Source organism: Aythya ferina (genome assembly GCF_964211825.1).
Source record: "Aythya ferina genome assembly, chromosome: 2".
NCBI lineage: Eukaryota > Metazoa > Chordata > Aves > Anseriformes > Anatidae > Aythya > Aythya ferina.
In genome coordinates, this window is record NC_140297.1 from 37695062 (window position 1) to 37721145 (window position 26084).

Consider the following 26084-nt stretch of genomic DNA (forward strand, 5'->3'; position numbering starts at 1 on the left):
GGGGGAAGGGGCGGGGAGGGGCCGCCCCCGGCCCGCAGCGGCGCCGGGCTCGTGGGGCCGCCGCGCTGGCGGTGTGAGGGCAGCGCCCGGCCCCGGGTGGGGATGGGGGTGGTGAGGGAAAGCTGAGGCGTTTTAGCCACGTTTTCACCAGCCGATGTTGTCTGGATGCTCCAAGGTGTTGCCATTATACTTCAGTGCGTGTACTGAAAACCAGCCCGTTCTCTTTTCATTAGTCGCTTAGGGCCTCTAGAAGGAAACCTCTCTGGAATATCGACTGTTCCTGTGGCAATAACTGGCTTCAAAAGTCGGTTTTAAGTGTTCGTCTATACCTACCATTCCTTCCTTCTGTTGAGATCTAGATTTTGGGAAGCTTCAGGAACAGAATCAGGATTTCGTGACAAAATAAACTCTAGACTCTCCTAGCCTACTAACTCTTTCCAAACGTCAAGACATGACGCTTCAGTGAATAAGGAGAAAAAAATCCAAAGCTAAGCTGATCAACTGGAGTGCACGTAACAAGCAGGCCATGTTTTCACATGACCTTATTTGTTCCAATAACACGTATCACTTTTTAAAATGTGCCAAATGTGCACCTTTTTCAGATGCTGGTACTGATGATCAAAAGTAGACTGCTGCCCTAGATACGCCTGGACCCAGAGTTGGTTTAGGTAATAGCAATAATAAAGCCCATATATATATAATATATATATATATAAAAAAAAAAAAAGTATTTATGTTCAATGTATCAGGGATTTTGATAAAGCTAGTAGGGTTACTGTATTATCTAAAGGTAAACACATGACATAAGCTTTCATACAACTAATGTCCCCTTACTTAAGTGTAGAATCTCAGAATAGTCTGGGTCAGAAGGGACCCTTACACATCACCTAGTCCAAGCACCCTGCCTTGGGCAGGGACATCTTTCACGAGAGCATATTGCTCAAAGCTCTGTCCAGCCTGACAATAATCACAAACTTCCAGTGATGGGGCACCTACTGGTTCTCTGGGCAACGTGTTCCAGTCTCTCACCACCCTCACTGTGGAAAAAAAGAGGCGCTCGACAATACAGTATGCTCTACAGTACTGTATCAGATCTTTTCCATTTTTGCTTGAAGTGGCTGAAAGCCTTGAACAACAGCGAGGGGAAAATATTATATAACTCACAGATTCATATTTGATCTCAAGAGGGGCAACAGGTTTAGTACGCAATTTCTTAAGCACAAAAAGAGTAATTCTGTTTTTAATAACTCCTGAAAGTAAAACTAATCTGAATACTTCAAAATAGAGCAGAAACCGGGTTGTTTCTTGGGTTTTGTTTCTTTTTCAGCGGGGGGAGGGAAGCGGCTACCTTCTTTACACGTCTTTTATGGCCCTAACTAGAAGCATTCTGAAGGAGCAATTACCTCCTGTTTGCTGTTAAGTGGAAGATTACTGTTCTGGAAATGGTGCTACAAATACTATTAAAAAAAAAAAAAATCCTTTACCTTTTAGACAGCAAGATAGTTTTAAGAACTCTTATTGAGAATTGAGAGCTTTTCTTGAGTGTTTTTGTAAACAGAAGCACAGAATGGTTGAGATGGGAAGGAACCTCGGGGTGCTCAGATCCAACCCCCCCTGCTCACGCCAGGATGCCCAGAGCAGGTTGCCCTGGACCATGGCCAGGTGGCTTTTGAATATCTCAAGGAGGGAGGCTCCACAACCTCTCTGGGCAACCTGTGCCAGCACTCGGTTGCCTGCACAGTGAAAAAGTGTTCCCTGATTTTCAGATACTGCCTCCCATGTTTCACTTTGTGCCCACTGCCCCTTGTTCTGTTACTGGGCACCACTGGGAAGAGCCTGTTTTGGTACCCTCCCTGTATTTACAGCCATTTATAAGATCACCCTGAGCTTTCTCTTTAAGCTAAAATAGTCCCAGGTCTGTCTGCCTTTCTTCAAAGGAGGGATGCCCCAGTCCCTTCATCATCTTGGTGGCCCTGCATCGGGCTCTCTCCAGCGTGTCCACATCTCTCCTGTGAGCCCAGCACAGGAGCCAGCTCTCCAGGCATGACTTAGCCAGTGGTGAGCAGAGGGGAAGGATCACCTCCCTCGACCTGCTGGTGATGCTTTGCCAAATGCAATCCAGGATGCTGTTAAATTGTCTTTGTGGCAAGGGCATATTGCTGACTTATTGCTGACTTATGTTCAATTTGCTGTCCACCAGGACCCCAGAGACCTTTCCTACAAAGCTGCTTTCCAGCCAGGTGTACACCGGCACATCCTGGTGCCTGGCATTGTTCGTTCCCAGGTGCAGTTGTTCATACTTTTTCACTTCTTTTTGTACTTTTTAAGGTTCCTTTCAGAACCCTTCATTCTGTTCCCTCTGGATCTTCCCTCTGGATGTTCCCTCTGCATGGCAGCATGACCCTCTGGTCTATCTGCCACTCCTCCCAGTTTTGTTTTGTCAAACCTAAAATACCCAAATGCTTTTAGGAAATTAAAACATGAACATAAAAACAAGGACATAAGAGATATGCAAGCTACTAGTTTAAGAACAGTAGTGGGGGTTTCCAACTTTTAAGCAGCTAGGGAAGCTGGCTTAAGAAAAGGGTGCTGTTTTACCAAATAGGTTTTGAATGTCTGTTCGATGAGTTTCTGATTTTACACCAAAGAGAAAATGTCCCATGCGTTTCACAGTCAGCTTTAAAGGAGCTGCTGTATGTAGTTCCTTCACTGCCGTTTGCATCCCAGTAGCTATTTAAAGGGATATACAGTAATGTTGTTTTGATGAACATGAATATTAGGTGGAAAAAAACAAAAAAGGCCTGCTGTTTTAATTCACACTGGAATCATTAGTAGAATTTCCACTGATTTCGGTGGGAATTTGTGTTTTTACCAGCATAGTAAAATTCTTTGAAATGTAATGGATCATTGGCTGAGAGGTTTTTTCTAACTCTGCAGGAAGCAATGGAACACAAATACAGATTTTTTAAAAGATGCAGTACATGTCTGCATGTATAAAATCCCTGTAAAATTACCTTTTCTCCTTGACTTGGATGAAAATGACAATATTATTTTGAACATTAATTCATTGACTTGGTAGGGGAATTCCTTTGGGGGTTGTTTTTCTTGAAACTGCATTATTTTAGAAGACTTTAATTAGCCTGATAATGAATTTAACTCGATACAATAGGCACACAATAATGCAGGGGTTAGCCTCTAACCCAATAAAGGGCTGGCATCTAACCCTTGCATACTTGAGATACCAATAATCTCAGCTGGGGCAATGCTGAAATCATAGTATGAGCCTGTTCTGTGGCTGAGGTTATATTTAAGGCTAACAATTCATTGTGGTTAGCTTTCAGGCATTGAACTTCTGACTATTTAATGAAATTTTAACCTGAATAAATTTGCTGCTGAAGGGAAGCACACTGATACATGCTTCAGTTTGTACTGTGGCATGTAGCATGATGGTGACAAAAATTGATGTGTTGTGCAGGCGCGTAGTGTTCTTCATCCAAACATTTTTTGAGAATGAATTGTACAAGTACAGGGGAACATGTAAAAATGGCTCCATGTGGTCGGATCAGATGTCCCTGCAAGGAAGTGTCTCTGTGCCCAAGAGCCCACAGGAGTGCTTAGGGGGAGGATGTAAAGACAGGGCCAGCACAGAGTGGTTCTTCTTGCTTGTGCTTTCTCCTCATGTTTGGCCACCGCAAAACCATTTCTTGAAGCCCTTTCATTATTGTATTTGATAATACTTGATGAGTTTTCCTGTAAATTTCTCCGGCTGCTTTTTGAACCCAGCTTAGGCGTAGGCCTGCACAGTACTTTGGCACTGAGTTCCCCTAGGTAAACAGGCGTTGGTTGGAGAAAAGTACTGTTTGTTTAAGCTTTTTTTCCCAATAATTTAATTAGTTCCATCTCATTTGTGACTTAAAAGCCTAGCTTTGCCTTCTTTTCACCTTTCTGCTGCCACTCGTGGCCTTACAGACCTTTGTCATAGCTACCTCCAGTTGTCTGGCTCCCAGACTGTTGTGCCCTGACTGTCCTCAGGCCAGCAGCATTTCGGGGCAGGCGTCAGCAGCCAGCCCTTGGCTTGCCCAGCCTCTCTCACGGCAGCGGCTCCTACTTCTGTGTGAACTGCTCGGCCTCCCTGTGTGCCAGCTCACGTGCTTTTGCAAGGCCTCAGCTGCAGCATGCAGCCAGCAGCACTGAGCTGCCCAGCCATTTCAGGCCCAAGGGTTCGTGCTGCACTCCAAAACAGAAATCGGGAGTTGCCTAAGTGTAGCAAGACCACGGAGAAGTAGGCACATGCAGGTCTCTTCCTTCAAATGAGTTCCCCAAGGGTTAAAAAGGTCTTGAAGCCCAAAAGACTGCCTTTATTTGAAGTGGTAATCAAACAGGACAAAGGATTTTATTTTTATTAAAGAATAAAAGAAAAAAAAAAAAGACTAAATAAGACATAATATACATATATAAATATATATTTATGCAGTCTCGCCTGTCCAAGTCCTTGTTTCCATGCTCCATCAGCTTTTAGACCTCAGAAACCCCTGAACAGAGTGGAGCTGAACAAACGGACAAGGGCTGCCCTGAATTGTAACAAATTGGATGCATTTCCTTCCCCTCATTTTTAGGAAGACTTTTTTTTTTTTCATTGCACTGCATTGCATTGCATTGCAAGAGGAGTTTGAGTCTCTGTCATATTTTCTCATTAGTTTCTTAGGTGTGCTGCAGGCTCTTCTGCCTCTTGTGTAACCCTGCAAACTCTAAAAACTTCTCTTCCCTGAGCTTGTTGAAGTGAGTGAAGTGGTTACTGTGACCCTTTCTTCAGGGTTTTTCACCCTAGATGGTGCCTCTTGTGTCAAAAGAGCAGGATGTAGAAGCTAGAACAGGGAAATAAGTAATGTTCAACACACAGAGGTTTCACCAAGTCTGATGACATTACTAATGTCATCTTGGCACTTCCTTGCAGAGCGTCACCTTTCCATCTGCTATAGAAGAAAGAGGGAGGTAAAGCAGCATCCTTTAGTGGTTTTCTAAATATTCTGAAGTGGGGGGCCAGCCTTGATGGAAACACACCCAGGGCTGAGAGACTGGCTCAGCCGTCTGCCTTGGGCCTGATTTAACACATCTTTTGCCCAGCTGTTGTCTCCTGAAAGATGTCAGTCGGCTTCTAAGCCTAATGGGTGCTCACGTCATACACTACGTACTGTGGATGGTTCTTTTTGGAGAAACACTAAAAATACCCCCATGGAGCAGTAATATTGAGGACTAGAATATTTCTTCTCTTAATGCCTCTCAGTCCAAAGATACCATTTTGCTTATGACTCTTTGTTGCTTAAATTGCAACCAAGACCTCAGCAAAGCAAGGAATTCCTCAGACTTAGCATTTTATGTTTGATGAAATAAATCTCACAGTAGGGTGTTAATCATTTTTCATTGTTACAAGCATTCATTATCTGCTGAGAAGGACAGAACCGAGAGAGACGTAGTGGTATTTTCAAAGCTCTCATACGAAATTTTAATTCAAAGTGTTATTTATAGTACATGTATGTGTTGTAAATGCTCTGCACTTCTTATATTATTTCTTACCATAAATGAAAAATCACATAGGTGGGTGACATGACTGAAATAGTGGGCTGCAATCTTATATGCATATCTGGGGTATAGAGTTGGGAAACCCTAAAAAGATAACTTTGTACATACAATCTTCAGGACCACTCATCTTTTGAACCTTGGACAAATCTTTCTCATTTTAGGCTGTTTTCAGCTATGGCTTAAAGTCCACAGGCTTCTGTATCTTTTGGTCTCAGACCTCTTGATCCTGATTTATAGGTGAAGGTTATGAGACGCCTACTTCACTGAACTCTGCCTGCTGGGTCTTGTATTCTCACATATTCCTGCAAATTTACATTAATTATATACCTTCCCCCAAAGTTTCTAAGACACTGCGAAGAAGAAATTGGAAGAACCAGGGGTGCATCATCGCCACTTTTGCTCCTAGAAGGGAAACTGCTTATTGATATAAATACTTGGCCCTGATTTCCTCACATCAGTGCTGACAGCCCTATTTGCAGATAGCAGGTAAGAACCCACATTCTGTTCCTGGAAGCAAAAGAGCGTATTCATACATAGAGTAAAAGAGCTCCCAACACAAATTTGAACCTTTTCTGCTGCCCCATCAGCTCACTGCAGGACTCTTCCTGCCTGCTGGAGCAGGGATGAAAGCTTCTGTCGCACTTAGGAAGATGTCACACATGTTCTGAGTCACCCAAAACCTTTCCCTTGTCACAAAAGAGCAGCTTTTGGTGTGGTATGGGGCCGCATGAATGCATTTGTCGATGCTATTAGGTTCACTTATTCCTGACTGAAACGAGAAAGAAGAGGACAATAAATGATATTTAGCACCTACTGAGCTCAGTGGCAGAATGACATATTTACAGTAAACACAGCATTTCTGGTTTGTGTTCGCCTTTCTTACACAAAGGATCAAACAGTTAACTGCAGGATATTAGAAGTCTCATTGGTTATTTCAGAGTTAGTAGCACATCCAGAGAGCTCTTTTACAGCTTTGAAACCCATAACTACAGACTTTTTACAGAGCTGTGCTGAATAGTCGGGGATTATTTGCATATGAGTGTCTACAATTTGAAAGGCTTGCTGGTAAAGCCACCCTTGTGCTGCAGACACAACTGCTGTCTACATGACAAAAGGGTTGAAAGAGCTGTTTGCCTAAATAAGCAGTGGTCCACTGGAGGAGAAACAAGGTGTGCTAACGAAGAAACTTGTTTCTTATAGCTGCATTTGCACGAGAAGTTGCAGCTGCAATGCATATGCTGCCCAAGAAGAGTTGCATTCAGTCTGCAGAGCAAGTATATCTGTACCAAAAATGTGTGTTGTGCAAGTAAAGCCTACAAAATATTTTGCAAACTTAATAACTAAGCTTGTTTTCTAAAGCAGCTAGAATTTGGAGAGACAATAGCTTCTTAAACATACTTGTGCCCAAGGAAGCCGACAAATATGTTCAGATTGTTTTGGTTAGGTCACTTTTATAAATATAAAAAGGTTATTCTACATTTTGTCTGTTATTAACAGCCTGCAAAATGTACTTCCCCACTCAGAATTTGATTTTAGAGAGACAATATTTCAAATCCTTCACTTTTTTTTTTTTTTTAATATTTAGTAGGTGAACATCATAAATTTAAATCATGAATAAAAAATACATGTATATAAAATATTGACTACAAAAGAGATTATCATTGCGGTGTATCTCTTACAGAGGTGATGTGGATAGGGCTATAAGAATCAAAGTGTACTTAAAATTCCTTTTTTTTCTCCACAGTATCACAGTACCATTGGTGACAAGTCATCCGAACAGACAGCCTAAATTGTTACTTTTCAACTGTTCAAAAATGTTCGAGTCAACGAAAAAAAAAGAACAGAAATGGCAAGTACTGATAACAGGCTATATACCAGTCTTAGAAAAGTATTATCAGTCTAGACGTACTTTATGACAAAAATATTAGGTGGTTGTATTGTCCTGTTACCGGCAATGCTGGTCTTGTGGCCTAATTGCTATGAAACCCTTCCTGGAAAGCTTCTGTATGGGCATTTTCTTGTTGTTGTCCCCTTCCATTTCAACACCACCGAGCTGAGGCATCTCGCTCCACCCTTTGTGTGAGGACAAAGCCAAGATGATAGGCATGATGACAACTGCTGGGGCAAGAGCTCTGCTCTGACAGGTATACAAGCTCCTCTGTTGTCCAAGACAGGGGAAAACAGAGAGGCTTCAGTCCTGCGTGCCATCTTCTCATGGAGTTTTTATCATGCCTGGACTATGAAACAGTCCTGACCCTGAAGTAAGACCAGATTGTGTGTAGGTGTCTCTGTGCTCTCACACCACAGCCCCTGACACTTAGAAGCCCTCTGCACAAACACGTGGCTTTTCTCTATGGTGTATTTCCTTTGATACATGTATTTTGAACTATACCTTTTGAAAAAGGTTGAAATATCACTCACTACTAATGAATATTTTTTGATCAGGTACTTTATTTAAGATAGCACTCTTACAAATTGATCCTTCCAGATAACCATTAGGCCAGCACAAAACTTCACGTGAATTTAAGTCTGCATTATACAAATGCACTCTGTTTTTTTTATTCCTGTTTGGTCACAAGTAATTAAATAGTCTACAAATGATTCTGATTAATTCCATGTATGGGCACCCTCATTGCAGAACAAACCAGCTCGTTTTTAACTAAAATAGCATGAGGCACTTCTGTAATCAGAATGGCCCCATATGGAATTAATCAGGAACAGTTCCGTGTGTAGAGAAGCCTTAATTAACTTTTGAATGGGTTTCATTTGCAGTATCTTTGCTGGAATGTATATTTGGATCTAAATATATAAATTAGGATATTAAACTACTTGCAAATCGGGTAGTAAATCTTTGTTTTAGAGTTTTTGCCAGAACTCAATGATTTTTTTTTTTTTTTCCTTTCAAAAATCTTATTATATATTGGTGGGAAAACAAAACCAGATCAAGAATCTTTTCCAGTTTTTAGTCATTATGTTATGCCATCTATTTCTGTGTTACATTAGTGGCACTTTCTCAAGTTTGATTTTAATCAAAAAATAAATAGCATAATTTATCTGCTTTAATTATGGAAATTAAGTAATATTGAATGTACTGGAGGAAACTTTCACACTGTCAACTTTCATTGCCAGAATGATCAGTAATTTCTTTGTTGAGGTGAATTTTTAGACTGGCATCTCTCCTGTGCTGTTTGAGTTAGGACAAAAAGATAGCGTCATCAAACATTTTTGGTTTGGTTTGGTTTATACTAGTAATTAAAGTTTCTTCAGCTGCAATACGGTATGGTCCATACGTTTTGAATTAATGGTATAGTAAACTACATTGTATCTGTTGTATCTATGATCATTATTTCAACCTGTGAAATTATTTCACTTATAGATTAAGGAGGGATGTCTAAGACTAAATAAGAGGGGATGGAGTGTTGGAGACTAAAGCAGATTGCTTACACTTCTGACTGTCGTATACAAAATGTGTCCACAATTTCACAAGTTATATATCTTTAAAAACAAAAAACAAAAAACAAAACAAAAACAAAAAAACAAAAACAAAAAAAAAAAAAAAAAAAAAAACAACTCCATTTTATTTTCTGATCCTGAAATACTTCCTTTAGTGAAGAGAAGGGATATTTGTGTCAAGCCAAGTGAGTGGTGTCCCCTGTTGGTGTGAAAAGTTAAGCAATGCCTTTTGTCAGGTTTGAAAACAAAAACAGAAGAAAAACAACAACAAGCAAACAAACTTAAAAAAAAAAAAAAAAAAAAAAAAAAAAAAAAAAAAAGATTGCAACTGTTTTGCTCCAGTACTCTGGGTGCTGCTTCATGATCAATTTAAGTTGATCTAGCACAATGCTGCTGCCAAAAAGGGCAATTCCCATCTCCCTTTCATCTCTTAACTATGTGTTCTTGCACTTGTGATTATACACTTGCAGGACCAGCTTGCTGAAAACTTATCCTTTGTTGGGAGTAAGGGAAAGGTTAATTTTCAGTAGGACAAGCAGGCTTATCAAACTCATTGCACAACTGTTTGACCACTACTGGAGTCCCAAGGAAGATGGGATGTGTGCCTGGGGTGGTGGGCAGGAAGGATGTCATGCAGTCTTTGAGACTGTGAGGGCTTCAAGGTCTTGTTATCTTAAACTTTGCATGTTCAGTTTAGCTTATCGTTTCAGGCTTTTAATCTGGCAATACGAAAAGATCAGCCACCAACTAATTCATGATGATTAACAAAGCTGTAATATCATTTAATAACTTGAACCTTTCTAAAATTTGGCCTTCATCTTTGTTTACTTAGTGGAAACGTCGTTTGCTTGCTCAGAAAATCCTTGGTTAACTCAGTTGGCTAGATGAATGTTTACACAGCCTCTTTCGTGTCCTTCATTCCACAGGCTTGTTGATCAGAGCTATGTGAGGTATCTGCTTGAAGTGAGAAACTTTCTCTGAAAATCTGAGTGTTCATAACTGTTGTGCTAGCAGTTTTCCAAAACATAGATAACTGCACAGTTGCCACAGCAGACTGGAAATGAATCACAAGGAACAAAATAATTGGAGGTGACAATAGCCAGAAAGGGCTGAGCTCAGAAATAACAGGGCATTAGAAACTGGTCATGAGTACTGTAATGGGGGTACCAGGCTAAGCTAACTCAAATGTTTAGGCCTTGCATGAGTCATTCAGCATCATTAAGCATCATTCAGCATCAATACCTACTGTATTCTGAGACCTTTTTGTAAATAGTTTCTTGTAGCATCAGAGCTGCACATAAACTAAGGATTGAGCATTGGAAACCCTGTCCAGGGCTGTGAGAATAACTCACATTCCAGCCCAAAAGTTGTTGGAAAGCCACCTCTTAAGGGATTTTACATTATATCAAGTAGGAATGCTGGAATTTTACTCAGGGCTATCTACGAAAGATCATGTAGGCCTGAGATGTCTTAGAAAGTTTTATGAGCAATGATTTCTTCAAGAAAATATTCTATGTTAAAACTCGGCCATGACTTTTTTTCTTTTTTTAAAGGTGGAAGGAATCAGAAGAACTGGATACAGGTGGACTTGTCTGCTGTGTGTTCACAGATGTATTCACTGACTAGGTAGGTACTGAGTTGAAGCTACTGATATATGTTTATTATATATATGCATAAATATAAAAATAAAAAGATTTTTCATGTGCTTGCTAGTCAGAAATACAGAGTTGATACATATTTCGGAATAAGTGTGCAAGGTCCTTGAGCTAAGGCATAGTGTTTTGGGTCATACACATGTTAAGCAATGATGCTCTGAGTACATTGGTATTAAATGCAAATCCCAACACAGAGTTGGGATAAAGAGGGGAAATTTAGATCTAGATATTTGGAAGGAATTCTTTACTAGGAAAGTAGTGAGGCACTGGAACGGGTTGCCCAGAGAAGCTGTGGATGCTCCATCCCTGGAGGTGTCCAACTGCTAGGACCCACTTTGGGTTCTTCTGAATTGTCAGATTTGTTTCTGTTTATAATAGAACTAGGTGTGGAAGGACAAATCTTGAACAGTATTGGTAATACCAGCTGAGATAGATAACAGCATAGTTGGATGAGAAGACCAGTACAAGATGTAGCACTCAACAGTTTGTCAAGTTTACCCCAGAAAACTGACAAACATTGGTTCAAATGATATAATATCCTGTTTGCTTTGTTTGTTTACTTGTTTATTTTCATCCAGATACCCTTGAATCTCTTTACTGATTACCTACAAGCTCTGGACATAGCTGCTTACATTATTTACAAAACCGCATCCAGTGTTCATCACTGTTAGGGGGTAGACTATTTTAACAATAACTGTTCTGTGCAAGCACTTTAATTTGATAACTTGTGTGAAACATTTTAGAATGACATGGATTGTGTCCGTGGAGAGGGGACCATACAAGGTTTGCAGCTGTTCTGACTCCTAGGCAAGTTCTGCCAAGAATAACAAGTGCTGGATACTGACTTCTTGCTGCATGTTCTGTCACTCTGATCCGTGTGTGTGACCGGGCCTTGGAAACAAATGTTGAAAACTTACTAGTGATCCTGTCTCATTTTCTATAATACCAACACCTAAATCATCAGAAATCATAGTTTAGGTCAAAAGTAAACATTGTAGAGCTTAAAAATTAGAAACTTGAGAAAGAAGCCTTGTTTCTTTTTGTCTGCTTTCTTGTCTTCCAGTGTTTTGGATTTTGTATTTTCAAACATCTTCTTAACAACCAAAAATTGGAAAAGTTTTCTGCCAAAACCACATGTTCAAAATAATATATTAGGCCTCCAAAAATAATTGTAGAACTATGGCATTTTATAAAAATATGTTGGCATAGATTTCTGGATTTCTGGGTGACTTTCAAGCTTTTGCTGTGCATGTCCTTTATGTGTGGGGGGCCTACATGCCTGATAGTCAGGCTGGAAAGTTGTATTTTTTGAGAAATTTCATTTTCACATTCTTCTGATAGGGATTCTGATAGGGTTGTTACCAGTTATGATAAAAATTACATCTGTTACTTTCTTTATGCATTATCTTGATGCATCTACTTAATACCTGTCTCATCCATGGTTTGCAGTAGAACAAGGGGATCTGAACAAGCCCATATTAAACTCGAGTGAGGTTAAATCAATTAGGTTCAGAAAATAAAAGTAAAGTTTGCAAACTGAATATTGTCCTATATATATAATTAAAATGCAACTTACGTTGCAGAAAGTAGGATCTACATCTAGTTATTTTTACTATGATGATCAATGTTCTAGAGGTGCCAGAAATAAAGATGTAAACAGCTAACATTTGAATTTAATGTTCATGTCCAGAAAGCGAACAGTTAGTTAGTAGATGGTCAGTACTAAATGTTCTTGACCTAGGTGACATTTTACTTTGACCTCGTGTAGTTTCCAGAAAAGCATTGGAAAGGTAGCTCTTTCAGCTGAACAGCTAATTATGTAAGTCAGAGATAGAAAAGACTTTCTAGGTCGGGGTGCTTTTAGTTGAAGAAAGGAAAGAGAAAAGCAAAAAATATGTAAAGAATTGTATAATAAAAGTCTTGGGACATGATTTCAAAAACAGCCCGTCTTGAGTATTTTCAGCCTTAAGTTTATATGAGCCCTTCACTGAGAGAGCTAACATTTCCATAATAATTTCATTAGACTGTGACCTTAGATAGCTTGCCACGCATGCAATCCAAGCATTAAAATGAACCGAGCTTCTTGACTTTAATGTTGAAATAACACTTATGAAAGTGATGCTAGTCAGCCAATTACTTACGAACTTTCGCCTAAAAAAATAATTACTCTTGTGGTTCAGTTAACATGGCTATTGTTCTGCATTTCCCATTTCTTATGAGCATGTATTTTCTTAATTTTAAAAATTCCACAATTTGCATGGGAGTGTTTAGCTGTGGATCCCAGTGGGCCTTCAGTCCACATGCCTAGCATTGACGAGATTGAGGTGCCTCTACAAAAACAGAACTTCACGTGTCTTCAAAATATGTTTTTATGAAAAATATTTTCAACAATCCTTTTTTTTTTTTTTTTTTTTTTTGGTAAGATTTGAAGTACATATGGAATTGCGTGGCTGTTGGGCAAATTGAACTTCTAGACTCAGTTGTCTGAACTCTTCCAGGCCTCTTGTAGTTCAAAGCGGATATTCAAGTAAACATGAATTTTGCTGAAGGTATTGTAGGGTGGCTCAAGCATCACAGAAGCATACGATCATTCAGGTTGGAAAAGACCTCTAAGATCATCTAGTCCAACTTTTAATGCTGGACTGGCAAGTCTTGCTGCTGAAGGCTGAGGCAAAGGCATTAGGTACCTCTATGTTTCACTATGTTTCCCCCCACATCCAATAAAGGATGGGGGTTCTCCTTAGCCCTCCTTTTCTTGTTTATGCGTTTTTATTGTCTCTTAACAGCAATAGCCAGATTGAACTCAAGCTGGGCTTTGGCCCTTCCAGTTTTGTAACTAGAGTCCCCAGTGGACTTACATGACACACTTCGAAGTATGTTCTCTTGCAGGGCTCTTGGTATCTGAAGTTGTGAGTTCTTAGGTAGCACAGATCTGTTTGCATATTTTACAAGACATTTGCACCTGTCATTGTAGAACTAGGGAGTCCTTAAGCAAGTCCTTATGCAAGCAAAAGCAAGCAATTAAGTTAGCTTGTTACCTAATGTATTCTTTACAACAATTAAAAAAAAAAAAGTAATATGCATTTGTCTGAAAAAGCTTGAAGTGGAAATCTCTGACAGTATCTCAGTCTTATTTCATTTATATAGCCATAGATGGGAAGTAATGTGTAGGTCAGCTGTATGATAACACAGCAATGATTAAACTGTTGGTACTGTGGCAGTTTTACGATATGACACTGATAATAAAGGGTTGCCCTTATCTGCGCAGCCTGCTTAGCCAGTTGTGGCTCAGTTTTGCTATCTTTCTCGCAAGTCTGTCTGCTAAAGATGAGGACAGGTAGCTGCTGGACATTTTGCTCTGCAAAGTGAGACATACGTTAGGCTGTACTATCCCTCTCTTCTCAACTGATAGGGCTTTCCTTTTGTACAGTAGATGGAACATCTCTGTAAGATGTAAGAATTTGGGAGAACTGTGGTCCCAGTAGGAAAGTAGGTAAATGGAGAGGTGATTTTGAAAAAGATCTTATGTGCCAAGGAAGGGATAGGTGGGATTCTAACGCTAGTGCACAGCGATCTTTATCACAGGATGGTATCTTCCCAAAGCGTGTTCTGACTCCTGACAAGATCACACTGTTGAGGAAGCAATGAGAGAGAGAAAGAGACCCTTATATCTAGCCCTTATTAAAAGGCTGAAATATCATGATAGTGGTCAATATGATTTTATCTTTTTATACTGATGTTATGAAGGATTTGAACAACATTGCCTTCAGCAGCTGTGGAGATTGTTTAAAAACTCATTCAAAGAGTAAATAAGAAAAAATGTTCTGCATCAGTTTTGAAGAGGGGAAAACTGGAAAAAAAAACGCAAGAAAATAGGAAAGCAAGTAAGTGTTGGAGTGAACTGTTAATTCAAAGTGAATTGATGCAATTTTTGGCTAACAAATCAATATTCTAATCAGTATTTTAATTGGTAAATAAGATACTGTTATATACTTTAATTTTGGTTGCTCTGACTTTCTGGTTCTACTTAAAATTCTTCACATGCCCATAATGAAGCTGCTAAAGCCCTTCTAGTGCCAATATTTACAGTAATCTTTTTTTTTTTTTTTTTTTTTTTTTTCTTTTGGCAATGACTGTTTTTTAGAAATTCTCTTTATGTAGACTATACCTAGAAACATACTCCCTAAAAATTGTGGACCAGTTTTCAACTAAAGACAAAAAGTATTTTCTTGAATTAGAACTCTGTAATAATAACAACAAGATTATTGAAAAAGGCATAGTTCTGTACTGGGCATTTTTTATGTCAGTCCTCTTGAAAACCCAGACTTAATCACATACCTAATCAAAGGCTGGGCTTTAATGAATATCTGATTTAAAATGTTGCTGCTGATAACTTGGGCCACTTCACAAAAAATATCCTGTCTCCCATGACATTAGACACTGTTAGTTGAGTTGCTAGGATGGCTACAAAGAGCACAGAGGCAATCACTGCCAAGGAGCCACTTGCAGAAGACAGACGGCTATGGGTACAAGTTGCAGCAGGAGAGGTTTTGTTTTGCTCTAAGAAAGAAGTTTTTTACACTGAGAGCAATCAGTTACTGGAACAACATTCCCAGGGACGTGGCAGAATCCCTGTCCCTGCAGGTTTTCAAGATGCTTTTGGACAGGGTGCTAGGCAATCACATCTAGTCTCCCTTTTCCCATTAAAGGTTTGATACAATGATCTTTCAAGGTTACTTCCACTCTGAGCTGCTCTATGATTCTATGAAATTATTTGAAGGCATGAAAAAAAGCATTGTAACTTACATATTTAACCTCAATCGCTGTCATATTAAAAAGTAGCTATAAGGCATGCAGCAATTGGAAAGCGTGTGTAGGGAGCATTGATTTGCCTGTTTTTAATGACATATTGCACAATAGTCACTTTGATTTGGGTGGCAAAGGTATGGGTTTGAGTTCAAAACTGGATGGAGGCCAATGTTTGATTGAAAGGCAGCCCATACACTGTTGGATTGAACAATAAAGTGAAAATAATATTGGAGACTCTGACATAGCAAGAACATTCTGAGTTAATGAGACTTAATCCCTCCAGAGCAGTTAAGCAAAGTTAATCATTCCTCTCTACAATAAATACTGCAGTGTATATTCTGTACAAGTCCTGGAATATATCTGCAAAAGATGAACAGAAGACACAAGAAAACATTTTAACTGTGTTACTGACTTTGGCTGTTTAGAGAACTAGAGGTCTGCTACGTTTGTCTTCCTTATTTTTAATCTTATCCATATCTCATCCATAAGTGACCTGTGAGTTCAGTAGTTCAAATAGGTGCTTAATTTTTAAATTTTTATTTTTTAAAGTTTGTTTCTAAAAACACTTGTATCTTGTAAGAAATTAGCAAATGATCTGTGTTAGTATCAGGACTGTCATGCTAATAATACGTTGTTTCATAAATTACAAGTATTTATACCCACTATGGAGCGTGTGTTTATAACCCATATTAAGTAGTCCATGGAAAAATTAAGTGTGAAGAAAGTCGTGGAATGTTAGTATGTACTAGAAATTATCTTAAAACAAGAAGACCTATCTTGAAATGCCAAGCAAGAAAAGATTTCAATGAAACACTGAGTTTTCTTCAGCCTCAGTGAAAGCAGAACTACCAGAATTTCACTTAAGGTATTTGGGCACTTCTCACTATTTGCCACTTAAGTAACAGTATGATTTTTTATTCCCACTTATTATAATGTAGACATATTGAACTGACTTTAAACAATGAGATGTATTTTGCTAATGTTTTAAAACTTACTTTGAAATGATGAAAATGAAGCAGCTTATTTTTATAAGAGGCATTTACTCTCTAGGTTTCGGTTATAACTTCTGTGTTATAGCATCTCATTGAGACAAAGTTGTGGTTTTATTATTACATTAATTTCAGGAATGGTAGTTTTACTGGTACAAACTGATGCTCTAATACTGATGGACTGTAGGAAGATTAGTTATTCAGCCTTGAATTAGTTTTATGTCTAGAATAGCTCATATTTAAACCCTAAGCAACCGAGTAAATTTGTTCATCTTCATTAAATTAAAAGCATGCTTTTAATCTGCATGATCTGACTAGAGGAAGAATTATTTTTCAGAACTCTGGTCTATGTGGCTACCAGGTTGAACACTTTTGGGGAGTTTAGTCTCTTCTTTACTGTTTCATGCAAGAAAAGTGAATTTTGTGTCTTCCTTAGAACTTGAACTCATCTTAATTGTGAGCTCTGTAGTGCTAAGGGTTACTGGCACGATGTTTTGGCAACCCCTCACTATACAGTTATGCCAACACAAAACCTAGCACTGTTAGTTTGTCAGTGTTGTATATGGGAGTGATCTGTCTGTGTCCAGAAAGAAGTGACGTGCATTGTCACAACGAGTGCTGCTATACCAACTTGGTGTGGCAGTGGAGGTTCGTCACAGGCTAGCTCTCAGCTACATGAATTTAAGAATGTGAGGAGAAGACATATGCTGTGGGAGCCTTCCAGTTGCAGCTAAATCCACATTTTTCCAGTTTATTGAAACAATATGAAATAGTTTTGTGTGTTGGCAAGTGGTTTTTCTGTTCTGTGATCACGGGACCCTGTTTACGGATCATTGTCTACTTAGGAGAGATGGGATCCACCTCACTAAGTAGGGCAAAGCTATTTTCGCCAGCAGGGTGGCTGACCTTATAAGCAGGGCTTTAAGCTAAGAGTGATGGGGGAGGGAGAGTGACCGACAAGCCTGTGAGGGAGTGATACGCAGGGTCGGTGAGAAAAAAGGCGTAGGGTGATGTGATGGGAAGGGATCACAAAATCAATAAAATGGACCCAAAACAGGGCCACCTGCAGCACTTGAGTGTAAGCAAGAAAGTGCCCACAAGGCACCTTTGTGGACAAATCCTCCAAACCCTTAGTAGGAACTCAACATGTTGGGGTGCCTACCTTAAATGCCTGGCCTTTACTAGTAACACTAACGAACAGTATGGCCATTAAACATTTTAGTTATCTGTGTGCAGCTGCAGGGATGTGATTTTATGGGGGTTACAGAGATAAAGTGGGATGGGTCCCAGGACTGCAGTGCTGCCATGAAGGGATGCAGGCTCTTTAGGAAGGATGGGCTGGGAAGATGAAGGAGGGAGTTGCCCCTTTACATGAGGGAGCAGCCAGAATGCCTGGGAATTGCTGATGAGCCAGATGAAAGTTTGAGAGTTAGGATTAAAGGGAGGACAGGTAAAGGTGACTTTATAGTGGGTGTCTGCTATAGGCCATCAGAGCAGGAAGAATAAGGGGACGAGGCCCTCTGCAGACAGATCAGTGCAGCCTCACGTTTGCAGGCCCTGAACTACTTGGGGGACTTCAACCACATTGGTATCTGTTGAAGGGACAACACAGCAAGACGTGAGCACTCCTGGAGATGCCTAGAGTGCTCTGATGATAACTTCCCCCTCCAAGTGACAGAGGAGGTAATGAGGAGAGATGTCCTGCTGGACCTCATGCTCATCAACAAGTTGAAAACGTGAAGGTCAAAGGCAGACTTGGCTGTGGTGACCATGAGGTGGTCGAATTCAGAATCCCGAGGGTGAGGAGGGCAAAAAGCAAGCTCACAACACTGAACTTTGGGAGAGCAGGCTTTGACCTCTACAAAGGTCTGCTTGGAAGAGTCCCATGAGATAAGGCCCTGGAGGGAAGAAGGGCCCAAGAAGGCTGGTTTTAGAATTCAAGGATCACCTCCTCCAAGCTCAAAAGCAGTTCATCATAATGAATAGGAAATAAGGCAAAAATGCCAGGGGCCTGCGTGGATCAACAAGGTGCTCCTGGTCAAATGCAAGCACAAAAAAGAAGCATGCAGAGGGTAGAAGCAATACAGGGTAACCTGGGAGGAATACAGAGGGCAACTGCTGAATGAAATTGGAGGCCTGCTTATACACCACAGTGAAAAGCTGAGGTACTGAACGCCTTCTTTACCTCAGTCCTTAACAGCAAGAATACCTCCTACCTGCATACCTCCAGAGCAGTCTTCCAACCTCAGCCATGCTGTGATTCTGTGAATTAAAATCAGCAACATAAATGGTTTATCTAAATCACCAGCTATTGAAACAGAAAAATTGTGCTAATTAAAAAATCTAATTCTGACTTTAGCATTTATGTTTTTTACTTTGAATTGAGCCATGGTAAAAATCTATGTGCAATACTAATAGTTCTGGTCCTGGTGTTGTGGTTATTGAATACTAACATCCTGATTCAAATAACAGAAAATGGATTTTTGCCTCAGTTGTATATTCAACTTTGCTGGGTATTTTCCCTGGTGGGTTTTCTGGTACTGGAACACCACATACAGAATCCGAGTCTGACTGTGACAATCCTCAGTTGTACAGATATCATGACTGGTTTTTATCATCCATAGTTAAGGAGGAAAAAAAATATTAAGTGACAGTGGTTTTATCTTAATGCTTTCAGATGTGGCTTATTTATTCAATAGTAATTTTTTTTATTTTTTCCAAAACTATTGTAACTGTCTTTCCACAAATTTCCATCTGACTTAATCCTTTCAATGCTATAACTCTGTGTATAAGCTACTTTCATAACTATGTGGAATAAACTCTTCTGTAAATCAAATCAGTGACAAATGAGTGCTACTTAAATCGGGAGGCAAAGAATCATATTTTCTGAAGCCATTCAAGAAGAAGAAAATTGTTGGTCAAAGTGTAATTTTAAGGTAGCTCCATTTTGCGCATTGAAGACTTAGGACTTGCTCACTTATTATGTAGTGTCTACAAAGAACACAAATTAGAGTAAGTGAAATTATAAACAACTCTGTACAGATAAATTAATTTACAGAATAGATTGCTCCAAAAAAAGTGCATTACATTGGCCAAGTACTAATTCAGCTGAGAAAAGCATTGGTATCTGCATGCTTTCTTCTATTTGTACTACAACAGTCAAAACAATAGAACATTGAATCAAAAATCCACAATTTTGTGTTCCTTCAGTTCTTTAACATACTATGTAAACATGAAAGAGTGGGAAGAGAAGTACAATCTTTGAAGCATTTGCATTGATATGCAGTTTGCTAGCTCATAGGTATACCTCACAGGAGAGATAAAGACTTCTAATCTGTTGTACCACTTTCTAGATTTTTCTTTCAACAGATACAGTGTTGTGTTTTCATTTGGAACCATGTTGTGCTTTAGCTAACTTATTTTTCTTGTTTTGTCTCATAAAATTCAAGTGACTAGAAGTCTCTGGATAGTTTTTTATGGGAGCCTGCCTACACAGGAAAGTTTGATTCATATTGATATAAATGGCTTTACATTGGAATGACCTTGTTCCCTCAAAATTTATGAAAAGATTCAGAAAGTTCAGTTGTTTAAATATTTCAATGACAGTATTTTCAGGTTTTTGCTAGAGATCATCAAGGGAGTTCTGAATAATATGCAGTGGTCTTAGCCAAGACCTCATGACAGGTCAAAGGGAAGTGTATGAAATTCTTTGAAAAGAAAAAGTAGAATCTAATCATGATTCGTTGCTTATTGAAGAACTGTCCACAGTTTGTCATAAGCCATTACTTCTGTTACCCCATGACTTGAAAACCAGTAAGGCTTTCACTGTGAAAGATTGTTAAAAGCGTAGAGCTTTTCTTAGGAAAAACAAACAAATAGCAGCAACAAAACACAATACTATTAAAATGCCAAAGTATTATTAAATCATGGACTTCAATACTTAACCTTACAATCTTATTTTTTGTTGACTTCCTAGTACTGCAAATGCTCCACCTATAAACCTTGCAGAAGACACCACAATTGGTAAGTACAGATTTTTGAATTGCATTTGTTTAAATTACAATTAATCACTTTCCATGCTTACGGATATAGTTGGGTTATCTTCATGAGGTGCAACTCAACATGGTTATGTTAAGTAAACGTGAATCAATAATCTTTCTGAGTGTGATTCCTGCATGGTAAAAATAGGAACTGTTAGGGGCCCAGTTGAAAACTCACAATAGGAAGAATTTTCATAGTTCACCTGACTAAACCCAACCCTTCTAACAATCAGTCTGGTTCATTTTCCTGTTTCTTCAGTGTAACATTTGGCATACCTTATTTTAAAAAGTCACCACAGAATAATACCTACAAAATGCCTTGCAAATCAAGGGCTAACTAGTATGTTTAGTAGATATCAAAGTAGTATCACAGAAAATATTAAAATGTGAATCAAATGCAGTACCTTTAGAAATTTTCCAACTTTGAAATATCATGTTTTCAATACTACAAAATTTAAGGCAGTGGCTGCTTTGCAAATGTGAGGCCTGTGAAAATGGATAGACATAAATTTGTAATCCTGAACACAATGAAAAATTATTCTAAGATTTCATTTTATTTTACTGTATTTCACTTCCCCTCACCTTTCCATGAGATTAAAATGTAACATTATGTGCACAAATTCCGTAAAGCATCTCTCAGACTGTTTTAATAATCTAAGTCAGAGCTGCCTTATAATTTATATTCAGTAGAAATAGCTATGACATTTTCAGTCACTTAGAGTATCAAGTAGGCAACATCAAAGCATATTTTCCTGGACTTCTCTCAGTCATCTTAAAAGAAGAACCTTCTCAATTTTCATTCACGTGGATCAGCATCACATTTTCCAGTGTAAAAAAAAGTATATGTGTATTTGCAAATGCTACTACTATCCTCCAAATTAATGACTTCATGGCTTAAAAGCTCTGTAATCATCTTGTTGCAAGACCTCTTGCAAAAATGCAATTGCAGTTGTCCCTTTTATCTCTGAAGAAGTAATTTCAGCTCTGACAAACATTTTTTTACCATGCTGCACAGTAGTTTACAAATCATAATGACTAAACTACTTGTGGGCTTCCAGAGTTAGACAAGTATTGAAGAAATGGAGCAAGCAACAGGTACAGAAATCAATATAAGAAGCCATCCATCTGTTTCGATTGCTGAAAGATCTTGCAGAAAGTGAACAATTAATTTCTTATCTCTGTGACTGTGCCGATGATGTCACAGCAACTAATGCCAAAATTTAGTGTTGTTTGCCCATAACAAAGTACTTGAAGGCAGTCCACCCACTCAAACTACGCTGACACAGAATGTTTCTGAGCAGTCCTATGGTTTAATTGCTGGCAGCAAATGTTCTAAAAAATACAATCTTTAGCAAATCCGGAGTCACGTGAATGAAAACTGGCAGTCTATTTGGATGATTGTGCCTGAGGTAGCAAATAATTTCTGATTATGTTATGATAGTGGGATGAAAAATAAGTAAAGAAGATATTTCAAAGTCTACTCTATAATTCAGATTTACTGTGGGACTGAGAGGTTGTCCATGAGATAGTGAATGCAACTGTACAGCCGTCAAGAAGACAAGAGAAGTATCAAAAAATGTAATAAAGATATAAATGGCATCTTTTTATTTCATAATTGTGTCTTGAACTGTAACCATTCTTGAAATTTTCAAGTTGGCTTAAAGACTAGGTATACGCACATCTTAGTAGCAGGGCATAAAGAGAAACAACATGACACAGAAGACGATATGTAGAGGAAGAATCTTTAAATTTATTCCTAGTGGTTTTTATGTTTTGTTTTGTCTTGCTTTTCACTTATAAAGGACATATTAATACATGAGTTTTAAAGAAAGGCCCTACCCTGGAAATACCATATCTTCAAAATCATACAGCATTTACAGTAAGTGACTGCATATCTCTAGTTGTAGGTCTTAACAGCAAGCCAACTTCATAAATGTTACATCCACACACATATCATATATTGATGCTGCTGAGAGAAGAAAAAAGAGCAATGCATTAGTGAAGAATAAAAAAGATCAAGCTGTGAAAAATGACAGGATGCCTACCAAGGTAATGGATACCAAGAGACTGTGCTGAGGAGGTAAACACCGGGCCACATCTGGAATTGCTACTTTCAAATTAGAGAATTTGAATGGAGTTACAGTAGTTAATGTGTCCAAGTGTCTTCAGCAGAAAAGGCCGCAGAAAAAAGGACATGTTACCAGAAAGCAAAAAGTAATGTAAAGCAATGGAGCAATCAGGAGAGAGATCTCTTTGTCTCTGTTAAGAGTTGATAGAATGTCTGTTTTGAAAGATCGTTCAAAGAGGTTCATTTACTAAAGAAAAGCACCTAGAAATGGAAATTTCAAAGTCGGTAGTCAGTCCATCAAATTTGGACTTACGTGGTCAGATCTCTGACTGAAACTGTAGAGGTTTATGAATATGTGCAGACCTCTTAATCTATGCTTATCAAAGCTAGATAGGTCCTACCCTATTTTTTAAACTAGGCACTAAATACTGTACCTTCGCACCTACTATAGCACAGCTCATTTGAGTTTGAACAAAGTTAAATGATCTGATGGCTGCCAAAAAGAAAGAAAATATGACCTTATACTGGAACAACTTCAGTGCTTTTATCCAGACAGCACTGTAAAGGCAAACAAATTGAATATTTGTTATGTTTAAATGTGTATTTTAAAAAAGAAAATTTATCATAAGCTCACACTGTATGTGTCCATGCATGTAAGGTAAACTTCATCTCATTCACTTGATTGAATTTGCAGGGTATTTTAACCCATATAAGATGCTCATAACAACACATAGAACAGCATTAGTGGATTTCAGTGATTTGAACATTTGAAGGTGCACAGAAGGAATATATGGGTGAGATTCATCTTCATTGTCTTGTATCTCTGAGAAATTCTTGGGACCCTACAAATTGTGCAAAACACTTTATTTTGTAGGAGGTAGCAGTATGCAGAATGCTTTTCCTCTGACCCCGAGTAAAAGAATGTGTAAGAAATTCCTGAAGGAAAAGACTATAGACTTCTCTGTGTTCTTTTTTTTAATTATTATTATCATTATTATTTTTATGTGGTAAAGATGGTTTTAAAAGTAGACATTCCATTTACCTAAAAGATGTATTTTATGGTTCTGCAGTGTGAGGTTTGATTTTTTCTTGGAAATTCTACTATTGTGTTGTTTGCATGTCACCTTCAGCATAGTGATCCAGACTTCAGAATCTTTGTTTAAAGGGGATTGTTTGCATTAATGGGCCCAAAGTGTTTTTAACCCTTAGAAAGCTGAGAGCACTAGCTGATCTCAGCATCGATATGAGCAGTTATTACGCAGATCTATACCTTTCAGCTCTACCAGTTTATCACAAAGCACAGCTTCTTACCTTCTCCAGTCTTGAAAAAAATAAAGCTCTTTTTTTTTTTTTTTTTTTTTTTTTTTTTTTCTGGAATGCTTTTAAATAGCTAACTTTTGTATATGCTCAAAATCAACCATGTAATTTAGCAGCAAGGAGGAAAGAAGGAGAGTTAAAACAGGATTTCTAATATCTTGAAAAACAAGTGACTTACTCAAATCTTGATACTATATGTTATTGCTTTTCCTTGTCTCTGCTACTTGTTCTTTTCTTTGTTTTTATTCAAAAGGGAGAAAAATAGATGATGTTTTATTTTTCTCTTGTTATTGAGATTAATAGTAAACTACTTACATCTCCCTGAGATGAATTATTTATTTGTAAACATATTTGATATTTCATTGTTGGGACTAAATTATTAAATTTCATAGGAACTTTAGGATTTTCTCAAACAAATATTAAAAACTGATCTAGCTGCTTTTATCTCCATACTTTTATAAAGTTAGCCTGAATGGAGGCAGAGCAGGTTAAAGAATATTTGGAGTGATGGAGATGTCCAAACTGAGAGCATATGATGAGATTTACCTCAGAGCAACAGTTCCCAAACTTTATAGGCAGTCTTTGCAACTCACCCTATTCTACTTTCTGCATCTGCAACACCTTCTGTCTTCTAAACACAACTGCTGCAGGTCTGGGCCAGGTGGAATGAGGGAGAGGCAGAAGTTGGGTATGGGCTATATCAGGTTTGGTATGGGCTATATGTCAGGTTTCGCCTCGTTGCTCACTCGGCATGCTTTATTACCATCCACAGGAGCAAAGTAGTGCTGAGGGCTTTAATGATGGGTGAAGAGGAGTCAGAGGCAGCACTGCCTTCCTGTTCTTATCCTGTGAACCTACAGAATGCTCTCTTATTAAGAGATGAGAATAAAAGAGGCATCAACAGCTACACTTTAAGGAAGTAATTGGCTTCATGACCAGAGGGGTTGTAGGAGATAAGATATATCTTGCTGTTAGAAATGGATTTGACATTGTTCCATATTGCAAGCAAACAATAGAATAGAGTCTAGAGGCAAAGTGAAAAATGACTCCCATAGATGAGTTACCAATGTTCTACTTCAAACTGAGAGGAATTCTAAGTTAGGTTCCAGCAGAGTCTGTCCTGAGGTCATTTCCATTCAATATTATAATTAAGCACTTGGATAGCAGAAAGGAGAATGTGCTTACAAAATTTATGAGTAAGAACACGCTGGAAGAGAGGGCAAGTACTGTGAAGGGCAGAACTATCGGAACAAATTGGAATCATGGTCGACAATCAGCAAGATAAATTCAGTTTAATAGAGCTGGAGAACCAACGCTTATGAAGCAGGAATGAGATACACAAAAACAAAATGAGGAATGACCATCAGCCAGCTACACAGCAGAAGGAATCCAGAGTTTTCCTGGATAGCAAGATAAATATAAACCAATAATACAACAGTGTCACAAAAGACACTATGAAATAATGTGTTTTGGGGAGATATTTGCAGGAAGGTCATGACTGAGACAGAAAAGCTAATTATTCTGGTGTACTCGAGTCCCCAGCTGTATTACTCTGTGTGGTTTGTGCACCACTGCTCTTTGTGGTTTTTGCACCACACTCTACAAAGATGTAGACAGACTAGAAATGGTACGGAGGAAATGAACAGAAATGAGAGGTTCAATCTGCAGGATTTCCCAAGGCTTCATCTAGCCCTACATTTCTATGAAATAATCTTTGAAGCCATTACCTGCTCTACGCTAAATGTTCTTTGCATATTGTGCTTCTGTAACTTCCCTGTTTTCCCCAAGATTACATGATTGTCAGAGCCAGTTTGTCCATTGAAATGTCTGAAACATGAACTCCTGATTTAGCTGAAGTCTGTGTTTTAAGACTGACTTCACTGAGATGTGGGTTTGGCTTGAAATATTTATCAAAATGCAACATTAATTTCTCAGTTTTGTTTTATACTTTTTTTTTTTTAACAGAAGTTTACATTAAATGTTAGTTGTGTGTAAAAGTAATTGGTTTTATCAGCATGAAGGAATATTTGGGCGTAGATGAATTGATGTAGGGCTGGAATTTAGCAGATTCTATGTTTGACTCTCTGTATGGTTGTCTTTTTGCCCTGGCCAAGCCTCTGTGCTCTGGTTTCCACCTCCCATGAAACAATGATTCATGGGTACTTTTTGAGGA

General features: G+C 38.6%; 1 long non-coding RNA gene across 1 annotated transcript; it reads left to right on the top strand.

Annotated features, from left to right (window-relative positions):
- Window positions 1-70: 70 nt before the first annotated feature.
- Window positions 71-25782, top strand: LOC311432674. Its single transcript, XR_014690236.1, has 6 exons — window positions 71-194; window positions 5920-6066; window positions 7325-7429; window positions 10587-10659; window positions 20463-20509; window positions 24684-25782. It is a non-coding gene; the product is annotated as an uncharacterized lncRNA (long non-coding RNA).
- The last annotated feature ends 302 nt before the right edge of the window (window positions 25783-26084 follow it).